The following is a 13,091-nucleotide window of genomic DNA, read 5'->3' on the forward strand; positions in this document are numbered from 1 at the left end:
TGTTTTAGTACACTTAAATGCTTCAAAATGGCAACTTCCAGGCCTCTTTTGATGATATATTGTTAACTTAAAATCTGTTTTGATGGTATTGTAATGGTGGATGCACTTCATGTACAGCACAAGAGAGAACCTTCACATACACTACAGCTTTAACAATGTACCAATATTTTTTATCGGTTATAACAAATGTGTCACATGAATGCAAGATGTTAATAACAGGGGAAACTGTGAGGTGGGGTGAGGGTTCATGAGTGGAATTCTCTGTACTTTCCATTCACTTTTTCTATAAATTGAAAACTGCTCTAAAATAGTCTACTACTTTAAAAATCTGCTTTGTAAATTTCATAGTAAGAAAAAAATCCAACAGGGGTAAATTTTTTTTTTTTTTTTCCTAATACCAAAGACTGAACCCAGGGCACTTAACCACTGAGCCACATCACCAACCCTTTGTTATTTTATTTTATTTCATTTTATTTTATTAATTTTCAACAGGTCCTCACTAGGTTGCTGAGGCTGATCTTGAATTTGCAATCCTCCTACCTTATCCTCTTGAGTGGCTGGATTACAGGCATGTGTCACCATGCCAGGTGGTAAAATTCTTTAAGTGTCTTTTACATAGGCCTTAAAAACCTGATCAGCTCATTGCTTATTTTCTTTCATTGCTGAAAGATGATTTCTCAAGATGAAATGTAAGGAGGAGGTACTTCCTTCTTTATCCACACCGGGCCACAGGGCACCCTTATCCAAATTTCTGAAAAATACAATTTGAACACTAGAAATAGTGATCCTTGGACTGAACCACACTTTGCATTTTTTTCATTTCAGCAATTTCTTAAGCTTTTATATTTTCTCCTCACGAAAATGACTTTTTAAGAAAAATTCACTCATAATTATTTATAATGCACTGTACATGATAGGCAGAATTTGTTTTTACTTCTCAGTATATAATAGTAACCCAAGAAAAGTAACATGATGAATCAGAGAGCTTTTTCTTGGACTTTATGCAATAGCAAACAAGTTAAGCTGAAATGTAGTGAATTTGTTTTCTCAGTGACATTCCATGCACCCTGTCATAATTACTGTAGATCCCAGTTTTAATCTCTGCCATAATAGATTTTTCAACACAGAAACTTCCTGACTGGTTGTCAGAAAGGAATCTCTAGGCTAATTAGACCCTCATCAGTCAGAAAAGGGCTCAAAGCAGAGCTCCATACTAGAAGCTCTGAGGGGAGTTGAGGTTCAAAGAATCCTGCATTCATAGGAGATTCCATCTAGTTGGAAATCAGAGCCTACTTCTGTTACAAAAGTAAGAATATATCCAAAGCAGCTAATCCCAAATGCAACTGAATTCAAGGATAATCTAGAGCTAATATATGTCAAATACAGAGTTAGGAAGCACAGACAGTATGGTAAACTCACTGGCTCTGCAATTTGAAGAAACTGGGGTTCTACTTCAGGCTGTGTACCTCCGTGTAGCTCTCTTCTCTGGGTCTCCAATCCCATGTCTGTGGAGAAAGGCAAGGCGAGGTTCTGTCCCTCAAGAGTCAGGCTCAGAGAGCATAAAGTGAGGGTTTTCTTTTTAAAAGCAGCAGTAGTTACATCCTTTAAAAAGTGCAAGTTTCCACGAAGGTGATACGCACCTCAGTGGAAAGTAAGGAAACTGGACTTCCAGAAAAAAGTTTGGATTTCCAAAGCAGAAAGAAGGAACAAATCACATTTTGAGATAGGACGAGAAATTATTTTTTGGAGGGGAGAAAGGGAAATATCACCAAAGAGGAGCTTTACTTACATTTGTAAATAATAATCTATTTGTATTTTAAAATTCCCAGTGGTATATAATAAATGCTTGTTATGGTTCTCTTTATATTTTTCCAGAAATTTGAAATATTTTAAAATAAAAGAACTAAAATTAAAAACATAGAATGGGAAAAATTTTATTGCTCTAATAATTTAAATATTATCTATGTATATTTGTTGAATTTCAAGCCATTATTAATTATAGTTTGGGGAGTATTTGGAATTTTTACTTCAAATTTCCTGAATGATTGTTTCATTTGTTTTTGTTCTCTATTTCCCAAATAGTTGAAAATAAATAACATAGAAAACTTGCTATAAAACACTGATATCACAAAAGTATTTTCAGCTTATAAAAAGTTCCATTGTAGGGCTCCACTTTAATTTTTATCATTAATTATTAGATAGACAAGGAAAATTAAATTTGGAATCCAGGAGACACTACTAATGGAAAGTGTAGTTTATTAATAAGTTAATAAAATTTAATTTGCTAAAATTTATCTCTCAGTACTTTCAAACATGGAAGTGCTGTGTAAAATGAGATATACTAGCAAATTCCGAAGTATAACTCAGGCTCTTGGGACTATACACCCCTTTGATCTCATCACAAATTGGCTCCTGGAAACCAGAAGGTCTCCTGGACTCAGTCTCCAGGGATCTTACCCCTGAAGCATCTCAAAACAAATAAAGACTGAGACAGACGCTGGACCCAGACAGATTGGCAACCATTTCACAAAATTAACCCCAAATGATGCGAACAGACAATTCTCCATATGTAATTATGGCTTTTGTTATTTTTCCCCCATGAAAGCATTCTATTGCTTTGGCTTAAATACAACAGATAGAGGTATTCAGCCTGGGCTGGCAATATTTCCGATCCATATTTCAATAGATTATCCTGAATTGGCCTCCTGGAAGCATTTATGCTGACCAGTTTTGAAAACCTCTTTGTCAGCCCTCACCCTTACCTGCTAACACCCAGTGCTAATGGATAAAAGCAGGGGGTGATGATAATCACTGTCTGTCTGCTCAGCCCGAGTGTGCTGCCTGAGTCTGCACAACAGTCGTCTGGAAGGGAAAAAAAGGAAATAAGGAGTGTAATTCAATGAGTACTTGGGAACCAAGCTTGAGGGTTTCTTTTTCCTTTTAAAGGAATAGTGATATCAGAAGCAGGATTATGAAAAAGAAAGAGTCAGTAAAAATAGAATCTTTGTGAATTCGAATAGCAAGGGCATTTCAAATTGAATTACACAGGATCATGGCAATTAGAATTGGAAAAGATCTTTCAGTCTTTCTCTGTCAAAGCATGATTACTCCCAATGGTATATTCTTCCGAGCTTAGTCCAGTCCAATTTTAAATGATTCAAGTGATCGAGCCTCCTCAGGTCCTCTTGGGATATTATCTCACAGTCAAAAGAGCTAACTGCTAGGGGATCCCCTTATATTTTTTCTTCACTTTATTTCCATTATTCTGCTTCATATTTCCCTAATTCACCTTAAACTTATTTGAATTTTATTTTAAATGAATACAATCTACATTGAAATCATTAAACCCAGCTAAATCTGAGTCTTTATAGCTAGCTGTCTCTCACTTCCTTTCATACACACACACGCACACACACACCCCTCCCAACACACAAATACACACGTCTATGTACACAACAACCATACATACATTCACACATGTGTTCTTACACATACAACTACAAAATATACAGCCACAATGTGCTTATGAGAAAAATAAAGGTCTCTTACCTTAAGATAATTCATTAATAAAACAATCATGAAAACTTCAATAAAATACTGTTTTAAAAGTGATAAAGAAGCAACAAATATAAACATAAATGTTATTCTGCTTGGTAAATATTATATTTTTTTCACATGATTAAAATAATGTGATCTTTTATAGTATGTTTAGTGTAACTAATTTAGTATGAATAATATAGATATACAATATGGTGTTAATGCTATAAATACATTTATAAAAATATTCAAACCTTTTTTTTTTGCATTCCTTGAAACAACACTGACATATTTTTCTTTGTGGATGGCTCATTCTTACACTAAATATGGTTTAAGATTTGAGTAAAGTTGTAGAGCCTGGGAGAACAGCTTGGGGTATTCAAGGTTAATGGATCTTGCTTAAGGGTGTTTAAATTTGATCAAAGAATTTATATAGCTTTCCATGTCCTTTCCAAAAGGCTGCCCCAAAGTACTTTTTGCATCTGTCAATCAGTCAACCAATATCCAATCAGGGAGGAAAAGGGGTACCCTGGGAAAAGGAGAAAAAATGTGAATGATTTGAACTTTCTTTAAAAAGTAGAATTCGCCATTTTAATGACAATTTTTTAATATTGTTAATTTGTAAAATTTTCAAACTGGAAGGTAATCTTAGAGATTATCGAGCTCTGTGATTATGCAGTCCTGAGCTGAAAAAAAATTCTAAAGAGAGCCTATCTAGGAATTTAAACTTTTGAATTTGTCAGTTGGATAAATTTTAGTTAAATATGTGTATTGAACACATTTTTACATCAAATTTCTTTGTAATTTTTTTTCAGTACTGGGGATCAAACTTGGGGCCTTGGGCATGCTATGCAAGCACCCAACTGCTAAGTCCCCCCCCCCTTTCTTTATAAATCTTGTAAAAAAATTACAATAAAAAATGTCAAAGAAAAAAGAGAATTGAGAGGAAATAGCAATTAGAAATAGGTTTGTGAATTTTTTTTCAAAGATGAAAGCAAATGAAAAAGCTAATAATGACTAACAATTTTTGAGAGCACTCATTATGTGCTAAGCATTATAAAAGCTCCACATGTTAATTCAGCTAATCACACAGCACTGTGAGGTAAGTAACATATTCTCCAGTGAACAGAGGATGACTCTGAGGCACGGTGGGTTAGTAAGAAAGCTGTTCTATGGTAGAACTTGCTCTTAAGCCAAGCGATCCAAATCTCCCATCCATGCAAAGGGGAATGTTAATGATAATCGCATGCTTTTTCAAAATCTTTTCAGCTTTTCTGCCTTCTTAAATAAATCATGTATGTTATAGAAAAATAGATAACACAGTAAGACACACTAGCAAAATCACATTGTGTATTTAGTTAGGAGTTCTTAAGATGTTTCATCTTTCTCTCTCACCATAAACATTTTGGAGAAAAAAATTGAGATAATGCATACTCAATCATACATACAAGTAATCTTTTTCATTCAGTTATGTTTTGTGGACATCTTTTTTACTATATTATATATTATAAAATAATTTAAATGTATAATATTGCATCATATGGATAGTCAAAACTTTATTTGCCATTGTTATTATAAGACATTAATTTTATTTCCACTTTTAAGTTATTGCAAATGATATAAAATAGCATCACAATGTGACATATCTGTACATTTTTAAGGTATTTGATTTATATTATAGAATTGCCCTTAGAAATATTATATTATCAAATTTGCAGCTACATCAATGTTTATAGCAGCACAATTCACAATAGCTAAGCTATAGAGCCAACCTAGGTGCCCTTCAAAAGATGACTGGATAAAGAAAAGGTGATATATATACATAATGGAGCATTACTCAGCCATAAAGAAGAATGACATTATGGCATTTGCTGGTAAGTTGTTGGAACTGGAGACTATCATGCTAAGTGAAATAAGCCAGTCCCATAATGTCAAAGGTCAAAGGTTTTCCCTGATATGTGGAAGCTATCAGAGAAAATAATAAAAGTGGGGGAGATAAAAAATAAAGAAGAAAGATCAGTGGAGTAGACAAAGGGGAATGAAGGGAAGAGAGGAGGGATGGAACAGGAAAAGACAGTGGAATGAATCTGACCTAACTTTCCTATGTACGTGTATAAATATACCACAGTGAATTTCACCAGTATGTATATCCACAAGACATTAAAAAAAAAAAAAACTATAAGTAAATAGAAGAAAAATCAGCAGAATAGAGGAAAGGAAAAAGAGGGAGGGAGGAGGGGAAGAAAAGGGGAAGTACTGGGGACTAAATTAGAACAAATTATATTCCATGCTTATATATTTATGTCAAAATTAATCCTAATGTTACACATAACTAAAAAGAGCTAATAAAAAAGCAAAAAAGAAATATTAAATTTTATCTTTATACAGGAGCTATATCAATTATCTGTTTCACTGATAGCCAAACCTGGAAATTATCATCTTTAAAAAATCCTCAAAAATCAAAAGAGAAAAAATTATACCTTATTGGTTTTTAACTTTGAATTTCTTCACAAGTTTATTGGTCATATTATTTACTCCTTTATGAATTATACAATTGCTCCCCAGGTTTTTTAGATACATTTTTTTGGGGGGGTATGGGAATTGAACTCAGGGGCATTCAACCACTGAGCCACATCTCCAGTCCTATTTTGTATTTTATTTAGAGACATGGTCTTACTAAGTTGCTTAGTGCCTCGCTTTTGCAGAGGTTGGCTTTGAACTCACCGTCCTCCTGCCTCAGCCTCCTGAGCTGCTAGGATTACAGTGGTTTAGAAACAATTTTTTATTAGAGCATTATAGTTATATATAGTAGTTGTGTTCATCTCAAGAAAATCATACATATATGGAATTCAATGTCAGTTCATATTCCCCTCCCGTTCTTCCCCCCTTTCTTCTTCCTCTACTCTACTGATCTTTCTTTTGCTCATCTATTTGTTTATTTTGGTTGGTTCTTCTTTGTACTTATACATAAAGGTGAAATTCCCTGTGGTATATTTATATATGCAGATAGTATGATTTTTAAATTCTGCCTGCATTTCCTTCCCTTTCTCATCCTTCCTCCCTCTGTTTCAATCTCCCTCTTCTTCTCTACTGACTTTCTCTATAACTTTGTGATATCTGATCTTCCCTTCTTAATTTCCCTTATTTTGTTCTAACTTCTATATATGAGAGAAAACATTCAAGCCTTGATTTTCTGATACCATCTTATTTCACATCCCATGATATTCTCCATTTCCATCCATTTACCAGCAAATGCCATAATTTCATTCTTCTTTATGGCTGGGTAGAACTTCATATACATACACCACACTTTCTTAATTCATTCATCTACTGACTGGCAGCTGGATTGACTCCATGATTTAGCAATTGTGAATTATGCTGCTATAAGCATTGAGGTGGCTGTGTTGCTATAGTATGCTGATTTTGGTTCTTTTGGATAAATACCATGGAGTGAGATAACTGAGTCATATGGTGGTTCTGTTTCTAGTTTTTTGAGGAATCACCACACTGCTTTCCAGAGTTGTTGTACTAGTCTGAAGTTGCACCAACAATGTACAGGTGTAACTTTTCTCTCACATCCTCACATGCATTTAGTATTTGTGTTCTTGATAGTTGTCATTGTGACCCGAGTGAGATGAAATCTTATTGTAGTTTTCATTTGCATTTCCCTGATTGCTAAGGATATTAAACAATTTTTTTAAAATTTATTTGTTGAACATTTGTGATTCTTGTTTTGAGAAATGTCTGTTTAGTTCTTTTGCCTATTTAGTGGACGGACTTTGTTTTGTTTTTGGTACTGGGGATTGAACCCAGGGGTACTTAACCACTGAACCACATCCGCAACCCTTTTTTTGTATTTTATTTAAAGACAGGGTCTCACTGAGTTGTTGAGATTGACTTTGAACTCACAGTCCTCCTGACTCAGCCTCTGGAGCTACTGGGATTATAGGTGTGTGCTACCACACTCAGCTATTGTTTGGATTTTTGCTTTGTTTTGGTGTTATGTTTTTGTTGTTGTTGTTAATTTTATGTATTCTGGGTATGAATCCCCTGTTAGATGGCAAAGACTTTCCCCCAATCTGTAGGCTCTCTCTTCACACTCTTACTTATTTTCTTTGCTGTGAAGAAGTTTATAATTCGATGGCATCTCACTTATTAATTCTTGGTTTTATTTCTTGAGTTTTAGGGATCTTATTAAGGAAATCAGTACCGGCACCAATATGATGGAATGTTGACACCTATGTTTTCTTCTAGCTGTTGCAGGATTCCTGGTGTAATACCTAAGTCTTTGATCCATTTTGATTTGACTTTTGTGCAGGGTGTGAGATAGGGATATAGTTTCATTCTTCTACTAGTTTCATTCATTCTATGATTACTTAATTTTCCCAGAATCATTTGTTTAAAAGGCTGTCTTTTCTCCTACACATATTTTTGGCACCTTGTTAAGTATCAGATGGCTCTAAGTATGTGGATTTGTCTCTATGTCTTCTATTCTGTTCTTTTGGTCTTCATGTCTGTTTGCCAGTACCATGCTGGTTTTTGTTACTATAACTCTGTAGTATAATTTCAGATCAGGTACAATGATACCTCCTGAATCATTTTTCTTGCTCAGGACTTCTTTGACTATTCTAGGTTTCTTATTCTTCCAAATGAATTTAAGGATTGTTTTTTCTAGTTCTGTGAAAAAATATTACTGATATTTTGCTGGGATTGCATTGAATCTGTATATTGCCTTTGATAGTATGGCCGTTTTGACAATGTTAATTCTGCCTATGCAAGAAAATGGGAGGTCTTTCAATCTTCTAAGGTCTTCTTCAATTTCTTTCTTCAGTGTTCTATAATTTTCATTGTAGAGATCTTTACCTCTTTGGTTAGATTAATTTCCAAGTATTTCTTTTTTTGAGGCTGTTATGAATGGGATGATTTTCCTGATTTCTTCATCAGCAAAATCACTATGGAGTATAGGAAAGTTATTGATTTATGGCTATTAATCTTCTATCTTGCTACTTTGCTGAATTCATTTCTTAGCTCTACAAGTTTTTGGTGGAAGGTTTTTTGTTTTTGTTTTTGTTTTGGTCCTCTAGATACGGGATCTAGATACAGGATCATGTCATTAACAGAGATAGTTTGACTTCTTATTTTCCTCTTTGTATCCCTTTAATTTCCTTCTTTTGCCTGATTGACCTGACTAATGTTTCAAGAACTATATTGAATAGAAGTGGGAGAGAACATCCTTGTCTTGTTCCTGATTTTAGAGGAAATGCTTTCAGTTTTTCTCCATTCAGTATGATGTTGGCTTTTGGTTTATTGTGAATTGCCATGATAATGTTGAAGTAAGTTCCTTCTATCTCCAGTTTCTCCATCATTTTTAACATGAATGGGTGCTGGATTTTATGAAAGGCCTTTTCTGTGTATATTTAGGTGATCATGTGATTCTTGTCCTTAATTTTATTTAAGTAGTGAATTACGTGTATTGATTTGAATATGTTGAACCTACCTTGCATCATTTTTCCCAGTTTTTATTTTTAATTGTTATGCTTTAGATATGAGATATTCCCCAAGAGCTCATTTGTGAAATAATTGAAGAATTTTCAGAGGTGAAATTATTAGATTATGAGATCTTAAACCTAATCAATGGATTAATTCACTGATATGGATTAACTTGGTGGTAACTGTAGGCAGATAGGGTGGTTGGAGGAAGTAGGTCACTGGCATTTGTATTATGTTTTTGGAGAGCAAAGCTCTCTCTACTTCTTGGTGGCCAGTCCTTAAATTGCTTTCCTCTGCTACACCCTTCTGCAGTTCTACCTCATCTTGAGCCCAGAACTATGGAGTCAGCTATCTATGGACTGAGACCTCTGAAACTATGAGTCAAAATAAACTTTTCCTTCTCTAATTGCTCTTGCCATATCTTTTTGTCACAACAATGAAAAAGCTAAAACAGTTTCTTCTCCTTGCTCCTCTTCCTCCTCCTCCTCCTTCTTTGTCTTCTTCTTTTATTCTTCCCAGTGTGTAAGAACTTGAATAAGTTAAGGATATGAAGACTACTTATGTTTTCCTCTTTTGCTATTGTTTTAGTTTGACAAATTATTCATGTCTACATAAAGGAACATTTGTGAATGGAAAGATAAGTGGAAGAACAAGGACCAAAGGGCCTAACGGGAAGCCTGGCTATGCTTGGAAAGCATAGCTGAAGATGGCATCTTCAAATCAAGAAGGGGAAGAAGCCTGGGATAAATTGTTCTCCTGGTTAAGGTGTATTTTTGTGAATCTACTACATATTTGTATCACATAAGTAAGGCATTAGCAGAATAAAGATTCTCCAAAAAATCTACTCAGAAGTTAATTCTTTGAACAAGAATAGAAATTTTTCTTTTTAAGAGTGGATATGTCTTTTGGCTAAACATGGATAAAAGTTTTTGCTCAATATGGCATGATAACTCCAGCAGGCTCACAGCAGCAAAACTAAGTATGTCTCAAAGTACCTTATTACAATAAAATCAAATTTAACCTCTTAAACCCAAAGACACAAATCATTTATTTTTTTCAAACAATTTATGAGTATATTACCATAAATACTACCTGTCAGAAGACTGATAGCTGTCAGTAGCTCAAAAATATGAATAAAATTGAAAATGCATTTGAATGTGGGAATCAGGATAGCATTTTCTAGAAAAGTAATGGTAATAAAAGGTTATGACAAATGAGAAAAAAATTCTCAGGAATAGAGGAATCAAGTAAGCTTTCTTTAAATTAAATAAATTCCTAAGTCAGTCTCACCAGAGTTGTATTTCCACCAAACATAACAGTCAATAAAATACTTATTGGTCCTTGGTAGTATGTAGCAGTGGCAAATTGAGTTTACTTTTTGAATTTTTATATTTAAAGTATGTATCAAGTTTCAGGGCATAATTTCAAACTGCACAATTTGAGTTTACATTTCTTTCCAAATGATACCTGAAACCTCCATTAATATTTCTCTAACAATATAAAAATTAATCTCTCCTGAATTTTAAAATATACTTTTAATCATTAACTGGGATGAATAAATCCAAATGTCTTTTAAAAGACCCGAGTTAATATATTTCAGATAAAAGAAGTTTCTTCTATATTTTCAAACTCAATTTGTATCTCTTTTGCATTTTCTGGTTAAAAGAATACAGTATTATAGGCAACTTAGCTAGCTCTCAAGGGCATTATGCTAAATGGGAAAAGTGAACCTCAAAGGTTATATAGTTTATGATTCCATTTATATAACATCCTTGAAATGACAAAGTATAGAGATGGAGACAAGATTAGTGGTTGTCAAGGGATGGGGTGGAGGTAGGTGTGACTAATAAAGGGCAGCGTGAGGGAGTTCCTGTGCTGCTGGAACAGTTCTACATGTTGACTGTGGTAGTATTTACAGAAATCTCTACATGGAATAACACTGCATAGAACAATACATGCACACAAAGGAGTGCATGTAAAATCCGGTGAAAACTGGGTTAAGTCTGTGTATATTGAACAGTTTAGTACCATTGTCAGTTTCTTAGTTTTGATCTGGCACTACAGATCAAATGGTGACATAAAATGTCATCACTGGGGGAAACTAGGTAGAGGATTCACAGGCGTCCACCATATTAATTTTGCAACTTCTTGTGAGTCTATAATTCTTTTTTTAAATATTTTTTTTAGTTGTTGGTGGACCTTTATTTTTTATTTATTTACACTTACATGTAGTGCTGAGAATGGAACCCAGTGCCTCACACATGCTAGGCAAGCTCTCTGAGCTACAACCCCAGCCCCAAGTCTATAATTCTTATAAAAAAAAAAAAAAAAAAAGAGTTTTGAGGTTGGTAATATAGCTCAGTGGTAGAGCACCTAGCATGCATAAGGTCCTTGGTTCAATCTACAGCACCACCAAAATAAATAAGGATTTTTAAAAAGTGATATCTACTCACCCACACTTTTAACCTCATGTAGACAGTTGTCAGAAGAGAAGAAAATTAGAACTCTTAGCTGTCAAATTATGTCACATAATTCATGCACTAACAAATATTTTTCACTTAATAGAAAATTCCTCAGGTTCCCAATTCAGTGCCTACTTGCTTCAAGCACATTTCTAACATACGTGATAATCTGATTTCCACAAAGACAGCAAGTATATTTATCTAATCAGCCAGGTTTTTATTCATTTCTCTCTCAGAAATTCTTTCTATCCCTTATGAAGACATCCTTCTACTTTCCAGAATAGAGGAAAGATGATAAATGGGAAGGGAGAAGGGGTGAAGATAGGTAGAACTAACAAAGGAAAAGCCTCGTTTGGGAGTTGGGAATTTTATCCTTAAGACAATGGAACACTATTAAGGAGTTTAAAGTAAGGAGGCAGGGTAAATGATTGAATTTACAATTTGTTTATTTTCAATGAGATGACACAGATTCAGTGTACAAGACTGGAAGATTGAGGGCTAGCTAAAAAGCTGTTGCAGTAATTCCAAGGTGACTGAATGGTGCCTGTGCAAATGGAGAGAAATAGACTTGGGTTCTTTGGGACAAAAAATTAGCAGGATTTGCTTAGTAATTATTTGTCATAACACAAAAGATAGAGGTAGCCATAGATGACCCAAAGGTGTTTGGTTTCAGGAGAAGCTGGAGTAGAGGATTTACTAAAGGAATGTCATACTAATATTACAGCTAAGGGTAAAGTTCAGTAGGAACTGGGTATATAGACTGGAATTCAGGAGGGCAGGTCTGGACATGAGATATATCATTGTGGGAATCATTACTATATAGATCAGTGTTCCTCAACCCTGGCTACACCTCAGAATCCTGTGAGAAGGTTTGAAATAGATCCACATCCATGCTCCATAAAAGGCTAAATAAATCAGAAGTTCTGGAGGTGGGAAGCAAAGGCATAGATTTAAAAAGACACACAACCATACCCAGGTGATTCTAATATGCATCCAGGGTTGAGTACTACTGCTATAATTGAACCTACCAGATTGGACAAGAATACCCAGAGACACTGTGGCAGAGGCTCTAATCCTTGACTGCATAGAGGAATTACCTGGAAATCTCTTAAAAAATACTGATGTCTGGTTACCCTCCCAGAGAATCTGATTTAATTGATTTAGTGTACAGTTCTATGATTGCAATATCAGTCAAAGTTGTCAACTACTGATACACATACACACACACACACACACACACACACACACACAGGAAAGAGAAGGACCAAGGTCAGAACCTTGGATAATTAATATTAAGTTGTAAAAAGATAAAATCATAGAGATAATATATAATTATAGAAATACAATGAAAATGACTAGAAAACAGTGTAATGGAAGCCAGAGGAAGTAAATTTTTTTGTTTGTTCATTGTGGTACTGGAGATTGACTCTAAGTCCTTATACACACCAGGCAAGCACTCTATTACTAAACTACACTCCTAGCCCTTTTTATTTTGTTTTGAGACAGGGTCTCATTACATTGCACAAGTTGGCCTCAAACTTGCAATCCTCCTGTCTCAGCCTCCTGAGTAGCTGGAATCGCAAGTGTGTGTAGCAAGTGTTT

Source organism: Sciurus carolinensis, chromosome 6 (genome assembly GCF_902686445.1).
Source record: "Sciurus carolinensis chromosome 6, mSciCar1.2, whole genome shotgun sequence".
NCBI lineage: Eukaryota > Metazoa > Chordata > Mammalia > Rodentia > Sciuridae > Sciurus > Sciurus carolinensis.